General features: G+C 47.8%; 1 long non-coding RNA gene across 1 annotated transcript; it reads left to right on the forward strand.

Annotated features, from left to right (window-relative positions):
• Positions 1-2,608: 2,608 nt before the first annotated feature.
• On the forward strand, positions 2,609-8,360 carry LOC115891352. The gene is made up of 2 exons (XR_004051819.1): positions 2,609-3,071; positions 8,316-8,360. It is a non-coding gene; the product is annotated as an uncharacterized LOC115891352 (long non-coding RNA).
• Positions 8,361-9,300: the final 940 nt, after the last annotated feature.

Raw genomic sequence — 9,300 nt, forward strand, 5'->3', positions numbered from 1 at the left:
AGAAAATAATACACCTACATAACCACGTGTCTGACGCAATCCTATTCACTAAAATTAAGGACGGGGGCCTTGGTATAACAGAGAAGTATTTTATTGCTCGGTATACTGCAAGTTTCTGTACGGTAAGAAGACACCATAGCAGCCAACTCTCAGGACAAATTTGAGGTATTTGTAGCTACAATGGCTAGAATAAACTACCTAACCATAGACTTATCAAATCAAGAGACGGAAGACCCAATCAATAGTCAAATGAACCGCAACAGCCCAGCCACAACTATTAATATAAACGACCTCTCATCAGTCCAAGAGAGGTAAAAAGAATCATTTCAAAGTCAAAAATGTTTAAAGCACCAGGACCTAATGGGATTATTATGAAGGATCTCAAATCCCCCCCCCCATACCGACTAAAGCAGTAGTCCAACTAACATACATATACAACGCGTGCATCAGATTGGGCTACTACCCAATGGAGTAGAAAACCCCAAAAACCATATTTATACCCAAATCAAACAAAGATATAAACAAACCTGAAAATTAGAAACCAATTTCACTTTAAGCCCTTTGAGGAAAATCCTAGAAAAAATAGTAGGAGAAGATCAAATTACACTATAAAAACCCCCGTTCACATACACTAGGTGTATTTTACAGATTCCACAAATAAAGAAACAGTCTATAAAGCTAAAAAGTACTAACAGGAACAGACAATTTATAAGCTCGCCGACTTCGGTAACGACAAATTAATGGTACTGTTACGACTAAAAAATAACAGATAGGAAAACTAATATCGACTTATAAACGCCGTCTGTCAGTAGTACCGCTGCTTGCCGGCAGAATAGAAGAAATTACCAAAACAGAAAACGACACACGACTCGACTGGGACTTGGCTTCATTCTTTGAATTTTGACATAACACTATTGTGTGATAACACTATTACAGAGCACTAATGGTATAAACTAGCGACACTAGCACCGCGCGCGGCCTAAAAGCCAAAAACAGTGTTTTTAAAGGCCAAGAAGAGTGCACATAGCAAAGTCGGCCTGATGATTTTAATAAATTCCCGAAACCAGTTGTCGGATGGCTGTTTTTTTCGCTCTGATAAACTTAATGCATAAATTAGCACACCTATAGCGGTTAAGGCATTTTTACGCTTATGTATACTGTGTATATTTTATAATTTGCTTCATTTTAATTTTAAGGAGTTCTTAAAAATGTTTCAAACACATTTTTCTGTAAAATAAAATGGAGAAAACTTATTCATCACTTTTTAAATTTACATGGAATTACCTGTGTTCAGGTCTATGATACAACACACGGTACATTATATATTTTATGTAACGATATTACGTATTACTAAAATATTCTGCTGCATTTTAAATTAGCAAGCAATTTTATGCCAAACACAAAGCACTCTTCGATTTTAAGAACTATTTTTAGCATCAGCTATTAAATGTTGTCATTTTAAATTGAAAGCAGTATTAAAATTTTCAGCAAAAATAAAGTGGCGTTGATAAGTTTGTACTTAATATTTAGATTTTCATAAATTATACCTACTTGACATCTTAATATAAAGCAATTTTTATTTTATTTCTAAGGAAATATATTAATAAATTATGGTCGTAACAAATTTATTTTACATTTTGAAATACTGAAGGGAAATTAGAATGCGTATATTTTAATTGCTAATAAATTAAAAAAATATATACCACAATATGCATGTTCTCCTCTCACATCTACAAAAGCGTATTTTTTTGTAATAGGAGTATATCTATTTTGCGGTAAATTACGAATCATAATAATAATAGTTTTCCGTATATGGGGTTTACATGGATAAACTGATGCCTAGATGTTCAAATCCCACTGTTACCGTCGGATTTGAATCTACAGGGGGAGGAAATATATCAGAAGATTCCTATCCTTGAAGAAGAAGAGAGACGGCCGTTCCCAACAAGACAATTCGACTCACATATAAATTTTTACCTTTGGTTCTAATTCATTTAAGTTATTTAAATTAAGCAGTTGATTGTCAACCAGGATACAATACACATGTAATAAAACCATTTTTTGTAATAAACTTAATAATCCTCTGCACAATAAGGCCTTAAATACTAACAGAGACTGTATGTTTTGTTAATTGACTCATTCAAACTGTCCTCATGATGGGAATCAAATTCTCGAAAGCTTGACAAATTGAAAAAGTGGTTTTATTAACCTACGTGGTGATTATTAACTGCATCCTCACTTAAGTTTTGAGTTTTTTCTTAACTTAGTCACGACCAAACCTGTTTTTTTAAATATTTACTAGTGTCGGTCTGTACTTACTTTGCTATAAATATCGTAATCTTAAACTATACAGGGCGTTCAAAATTTTGTGCCAAACTTTCTAAAATATAAAATCATTTTTCTTCGTTTTTTTTTAATAGAACACTCTTCTTTTCTCCTTTGTTAGATAGAGTATTAACAAATGAACATTTTTTATATTTAAGGTATTTCAAAATCTGTATCTTGTGTCAATATCAGTCTGGTATTTTATCGTTGAAAGAGCCATATGTAATAAAAACGCGAATATTTGCGAAACCGTTAAAAATTTAAAAGAAAGTCCATACTAAGGTGAAGAGCCTCTAGTCGATAGAAAAATGTAGGTAAGGGAAGTCGGCAAATTGGATCCGTAACTTCGGGATAAGGATTGGCTCTGAGGATCGGGGCGTGTCGGGCTTGGCGAGGAAGCGGGTACTGGCTAATGTGCCAGGCCTGGGCGAGGTGCAAGTTTTTGCGAACCGAATCCGAGCTCGGTCCTGAGCCTTGGCCTCCCGCGGAACCGCTTTGCTGCGAGGCCCGTTTGCGTAGCGTTTCACGACGTTACGCTTCGGTGTCCTCTTCGGCCGCTATTTAACGGTCAGCTCAGAACTGGCACGGACCGGGGGAATCCGACTGTCTAATTAAAACAAAGCATTGCGATGGTCTTAACTTGATGTTGACGCAATGTGATTTCTGCCCAGTGCTCTGAATGTCAAAGTGAAGAAATTCAATCAAGCGCGGGTAAACGGCGGGAGTAACTATGACTCTCTTAAGAGGTGGGAGAGCGTCTCTTAGATGGTGGAGAGACTGAAAGTGGCGAGTGCCGGGCCAAAGCTCGACACTCGCCTTTTTTATGCCTATTTTTCTAGCTACATATACAACATGGTACCCCACCTCTAGACGTCTAGTCCTCAACCCTTGGCCTCCCCGTGGCACCGCCGGTAACTGGGACACCTTCCCAGGCCAACAAGGGATTAACCATGCGCGTCATGCGCCACTCGAGGTTCCGACCGGCCATGTGGGTCCGGAAGGCACTCGGGTGGAGGCATTTGGCGTCCGAAAGAGTTGAAGCGTCATCACTCGAGCAGCATGGTTACGTTAAGCCCCGACCCATTTGGGACCCGCCGCGGTTGAGTAGGTCCTGCTCAGCCGTTCGGGGCTGCCTTCTGGAGATAGCCGGCCAGATCCCTCTGCGGACGAAAGCTTTGGGAACACTCCGGGCCATCCAGGCCGGGCGGGATGGAGCTCACATCCTTCGGAGGAGGCAAAGAGGCCCCCGTTAGTCTAGCACGCTAACGGGGGGTAATACTGAATCGCTGGCAGTATGAGAAGGATAGCCTCGGATGATAATGGAGGACACGAGCCTCGTCCTCCATCATTAAGGCAGGAGGCTCAACGAAGACGACAACGCCTGGAATTGGACAATGAGACGGATAACGATTTTGAAATATGGCTCCCTTTCGAGGTACAGAGTTGCGTTCTGTGCCTCGAACACGACCGGAATTTCTTACACCTGAGTTTACAAGATCAGGTGCGGCATGCAAAAGATTTCCACCCAAGAGTTCCGGTCAGATATATTTGCCGCATATGTGAAAAGGCTTACGCAACAAGCCACGGGGCACTTTGCCACGTCCCTAAGTGTCCCAAGAGGGGGGCTGCGGCCCTGCCTGAGGAAGGCCTCACGAGCGAGGCGGAAGAAGGAGAACCCGTGCCGCAGAAGGGGAAGTGCCCCGACTGCGGAGGTGTTTTCCCAGGCCGTGGTGCGCTGGCCACGCACCAAAGGCATAGGCACCCCGTCACCCGAAATGAGGCGAGGGCAGCTGGTACCCGGCAGGTCACTCCTCCCCCAATTAGCATTGAGTTCACTCTATCTAAACTACCGAGATGGACGAGGGAGGAGTTAAATACCATGTTGGAGTGCGAACTCCGGTACCAGGGTGACGCGTTTATGGCGGTCAGAATGCGTGAGCAGTTGCCACACCTTACTTTGCACCAGTTAAGGGACAGGCGGAGGTCGGTCCACTTTACACGCTTGCGTGACGACTTCCTATCTCTGAGAAGCAGAGCAATGGAGGGGGACGCTTCACAGGATCTCGCTGCGTCGGTTGCGGCTGGCGTAGCGGAGACAGCCGCAGAGGTGGGCGGTTTTAGTGACGAGCAAGAGGAGGACGTCCGTCTCACCGAAGCGTCCTTATCGGAAGCGCTTGCGTCGGTGACCGTCTCTGGGAGTCCCGGCACTGACCGACCGATTGGCTACGCCTCGGGGATTACTGGTGACCTCGGGGCACGACCTGCCGAAAGGTCCGCTTGGCTGTGTCCTGAGATAACAGTCGAGGGGCCTAACGAAGTAGTCGCTCCAGATGAAAATGACTGGAGGCGGGGGATTGTACAGGCTGTCCTTGCCCTTGATCAACCCTACAGTGAGACACAACCCCTGGGGATTGATGCAGCAATCTCACTACTTCGGGAGGGATTCACGATGGTTCTGGAAGCTGAGGGCGGCCTGCCCCAGCACGTAGTAGCATATGGTCGTAGAGGAGTACGTCTAGTATCCGAACCCTGTCCTGTAAGTAGTTACTCAAAGTGACGGGCAAGCGTGGAACCTTGCCTCACAAGTTCCTATTCTCTACCTCCTCGTGGTACCGCTGGATAGGTGGTGTAGGGGGAGAAATTTTTCTCTCCTTACGCTACTGAACCAAATGAGAATAGGGTATATAGGCCCCAGGGGTTGCCAGCCCCTGACGGTCTTTGGAAGTTGGCCCTACACTAAGAACCAAGCCTCGGATGAACCCCGGCGGATCCACTGACCCGCCGGACCAACCCCCCCCGCGGGCGGATTTTCGTGCCTGGTGTGTGACAGGGTGTTCTCCACAGCCACTGGCAGAGGTGTCCATACACGGCGAGCCCACCCCGCCGAACTTGACCAGGAACGTGCTGGAAGAGTGGAAATTAAAGCCAGGTGGACGCAGGAAGAGTTGCTAATGATGGCGAGGACAGAGGCTGAACTACAGGTTCAGGGACCACCCAGGTTTATGAACCAAGCCCTGCTCGAGAAGATTCCTAGCAGAACTCTCGAATCCATCAAGGGGCAGAGGCGGCGTCCAGAATACCGGGAAGCCGTCCAAAGATTCCTCCAAACCATCCCGCCGGACCAGCCAACCATCGACGACCAATTTGTTGACGTAGAGCAACCTACTGATGATGCCAGCACCACTAATGCGACAACCACCACCACCACCCAGACCCAACCACCAACCATTGACGACAACCAGCTCCAGGACCAGTCCCACCATATCCTTGAGGCGGTCCAAGCACTAGAGCACCCCAGAACTGGTTCCCACAACATAGGAATGCTCTTAAACATAATCCAGCATGCTGAGACCTCAGGAAAGGAGGAAACTCTTGCCCAAATCACTGCTTACCTCAACTTAACTTTTCCTCCCCCCCTAATAGACGCAAACCGGCCACCGAGAGAGCCGCGGACCCCAGGACGAAGCCAATATCCAAGAGGCAGAGACGCCGTACAGAATATGCGGTGACCCAAGAAAACTTCAGGAAGCATCAATCACGCTGCGCAAAATCGATCCTGGATGGACCTATCGAGGTTCAAATGCCCCCGCAGCAACCAATGACTGACTTCTGGACCACGGTGATGACAAGAAACGAGAACAGAGCCCCCCCAGATGAGGACCTTGTACAGCCCGAAGCAGCAAGCATCTGGAAACCAATCACTGCAGAGGAGATCCAGAGAACAAAGCCATCATCAACATCGGCTCCTGGCCCTGATGGAATCTCCCCAAGACTAATTAAGGCTGTCCCTTCCGAGACCTTAGTGAGGCTGTACAATATGATTTTATGGTGCGAGGCTCTTCCTCTCCCACTTCGTGAAGCAACAACAACGCTGATACCGAAGAAACAATTATCCAAAGAACCAGGCGACTTCCGACCCATCACCGTGCCATCAGTCATTGTGCGGCATATCAACGCCATCCTTGCGGCCCGCATATCTGCAAAAATCGTCCTGGACCCACGGCAGTGCGCGTTTATCAACTCTGACGGATGCGCCGGCAACACAGTTCTCCTTGACCTTATTCTTCGGTACCAGCACGAGAAGCTGAAGTCCTGCTTCCTGGCCAGCCTGGATGTATCCAAGGCTTTCGACAGCGTCTCCCACAATGCCATCGTGGGGACACTGCGGAGCTACGGATTTCATCCGGGGTTCATCAGCTATGTCGCGAACTCCTATCGGGATTCCGCGACCAAGCTGAGGGCTGGCGGCTGGGCTTCGGCGACCGTTCATCCGACGACCGGGGTCAAACAGGGGGACCCACTGAGCCCGTGGTTCTTCAACCTCGTGGTGGACCGGCTCCTCCGTCTACTACCAGAGGAAATAGGGGCAAACATCGGCGAGGGAAAAGTAAACGCCATTGCCTTCGCAGACGACATCATACTGCTCGCAAACACCCCACGCGGTCTCCAAGAACTCTTAGACAAGGCAACAACATACCTCCATAACAGCGGACTGACTCTAAACGCCTCTAAATGCCTTACTCTCTCTATCGTAGCACAGCCGAAACAAAAAGTGACAGTAGTCGAGCAACGACGTTTTCGCATAGGTGATGCTGCTCTGCCATGTTTGATCCGGGGGCAGACCTTCAAGTACTTGGGGATCTCCTTCGGCCCGGATGGTAGGGTCAAATATTCGCCGACGGAGGAGGTAATACTCCTCTTACAGCGACTCCAGAAGGCCCCATTAAAGCCACAGCAACGGCTCCACGTCTTGCGGGTTTACCTCATCCCACGGCTGCTGCACCGACTGACCCTATCGAACACCAAGATTGGATGCCTCAGGAAGACGGATAGAGCTGTCCGAGCATCTGTTAAGAGATGGCTCGACCTACCGGCAGACACACCGACCTACTTTCATGCCACGGTCAAGGATGGGGGCCTTGGAATACCTTCCATGAGATGGCAAGCGCCGCTGCTGCGATGGAGAAGGCTAAGAAGCATTGAACTCCCCCATATTCAGGCCAACATCAGTGCCAACACCTACATAGCTACTGAAATCGATAGAGCAACACGAAGGCTACAACATCCAGGGGGACCGATACGAACGACGCGCGACATGCAGCAAAAATGGGCGGAACAGCTCTACGTCAGTGTTGATGGGACCGGACTACGAGAAGCCTCAAAGATGCCGCGCGCACATAGGTGGATTCAAGAACCGACTAAGTTGGTAACTGGTCGCGATTTCATCCAGGCAGTGCGCATTAGAATCAACGCACTGCCCACAAGATCGAGAACTGCGCGCGGCCGAACAACAAAAGACAGACAATGCCGGGCTGGGTGCAACACCCCAGAGACGTCGAATCATGTCCTTCAACAATGTCCTCGTACCCACGGATCGAGGATTTGGAGGCATGACTCGGCAGTCAATTACCTGGCCCGCAGCATGGAAACAAAGGGCTTTGAGGTGACTCGGGAACCCTGCATCAAGGTCCACGACCGGACACTAAAACCAGACTTGATAGGGAAGGTGGGTCAACGTCTGATCATCGTCGACGCACAGATAGTAACCGATTCAATAGAGCTTAGGACGGCTCACCGAGCCAAGAAAGACAAGTACAATGGAGAAGATCTCAAAAACGTCATCAGGCAGCTCTTCTCAGCCAGCGATGTCATAACAACGACTGCAACATTGAACTGGCGCGGAGTCTGGTGCAAGGAGTCGGCTGAAGAACTAATCCTGAACAACATAATAAGAACCTCCGACTTAGCCCTCCTAGCCACCAGAACCTTACAGGGCTCCAGCAGAACATGGACGGACTTCAACAGAAGCACCAGGCTATACACTCACCGGACACCAACACCAGCAGCAAGGAGAGAACGGCCCTGGCCGGACTAGGTGCGAGAATGTGCCCGCAAACCCGGCGAAGCCTGCCGCTAAGTGGCTCAAGACCTGAGACATGGACCTATACAAGGTATAGTGTTCATGTCGAAGAAAAAAAAAAAAAAAAAAGCCAAATGCCTCGTCATCTAATTAGTGACGCGCATGAATGGATTAACGAGATTACCACTGTCCCTACCCACTGGTGTCTTACTGTTGTCGGGGTAAGACGTGTGTTACTTCTCGGTTCAACTTGAACATAACCGCAATCTTTGCAAGGGGCATAGCTCCATAACCGTAGTATAGTTTCGGGGGCACAGACCCATTTGTTAGTGGTGTGATCAGTAGTGCGCAGGTGCTGATAGTGTGGGGCCCCACAGATTGGAGTACGCAGGCTCATCTGGTTGGTGAGTGCGCAGGGCAAGGACCAAAAGGCAGAGACCTCATTAAGATAAGTCAGTAGTTAAGTTAGGTTAGATAGTTATTAGGTAGCCCAACCTACATTAGTCGACGCGAGTGTGCGCAGTGGCGAATATCAGATATATCTGATATTCGCCTTTTTTATGCAAAAAACTTTACGTACATATACAATTTGTTGGTAGTGCGCAGTGTAGTGGCGAGTCTTAGGGCTCGCCTTTTTTACCAAATAAGTTTACATACTTGTAGAACGTAGTAGCGCAGGATACAATGGCCGACAGGGATGACTCTCAGGAGGGATCCAAGAGGCGTAGGGAAGGAAAGGTCATGGACATTGAGAGACTAGAAAAGGAGTTGAGAGAGTCCGGTGGAAATTTCCCCAGGAGAAGTAGCCTGCCGAGATCTCCAGTCAGGATGTTCAGGGGTACGGAGGAGGAATTCTATACCCCTGAAAAACAAGAATCCCCGGAGCAAGCAGAAAAGAAAAGGAGATTATTGGAAACTAGCAAGGCAAAGATAGGGGTCATTCTCGCTAAGGCTATGGGGGAGGCTGAGGATATTCTTAGCAAATCCATCGAAGAAGCGGAGGAAAGTCAGAGGGGAGTCAATGAGGAGCTAACCATCGTTGGGGGGACGGAAGCAATGGGAACATCAGGAAGAGGTACTAGGCAGCAGGAAGGATAACAACAGGAGGGGACAAT

This window comes from Sitophilus oryzae, unplaced genomic scaffold (assembly GCF_002938485.1).
Source record: "Sitophilus oryzae breed Bouriz unplaced genomic scaffold, Soryzae_2.0 scaffold_1179_pilon_pilon, whole genome shotgun sequence".
Taxonomy (NCBI): domain Eukaryota; kingdom Metazoa; phylum Arthropoda; class Insecta; order Coleoptera; family Curculionidae; genus Sitophilus; species Sitophilus oryzae.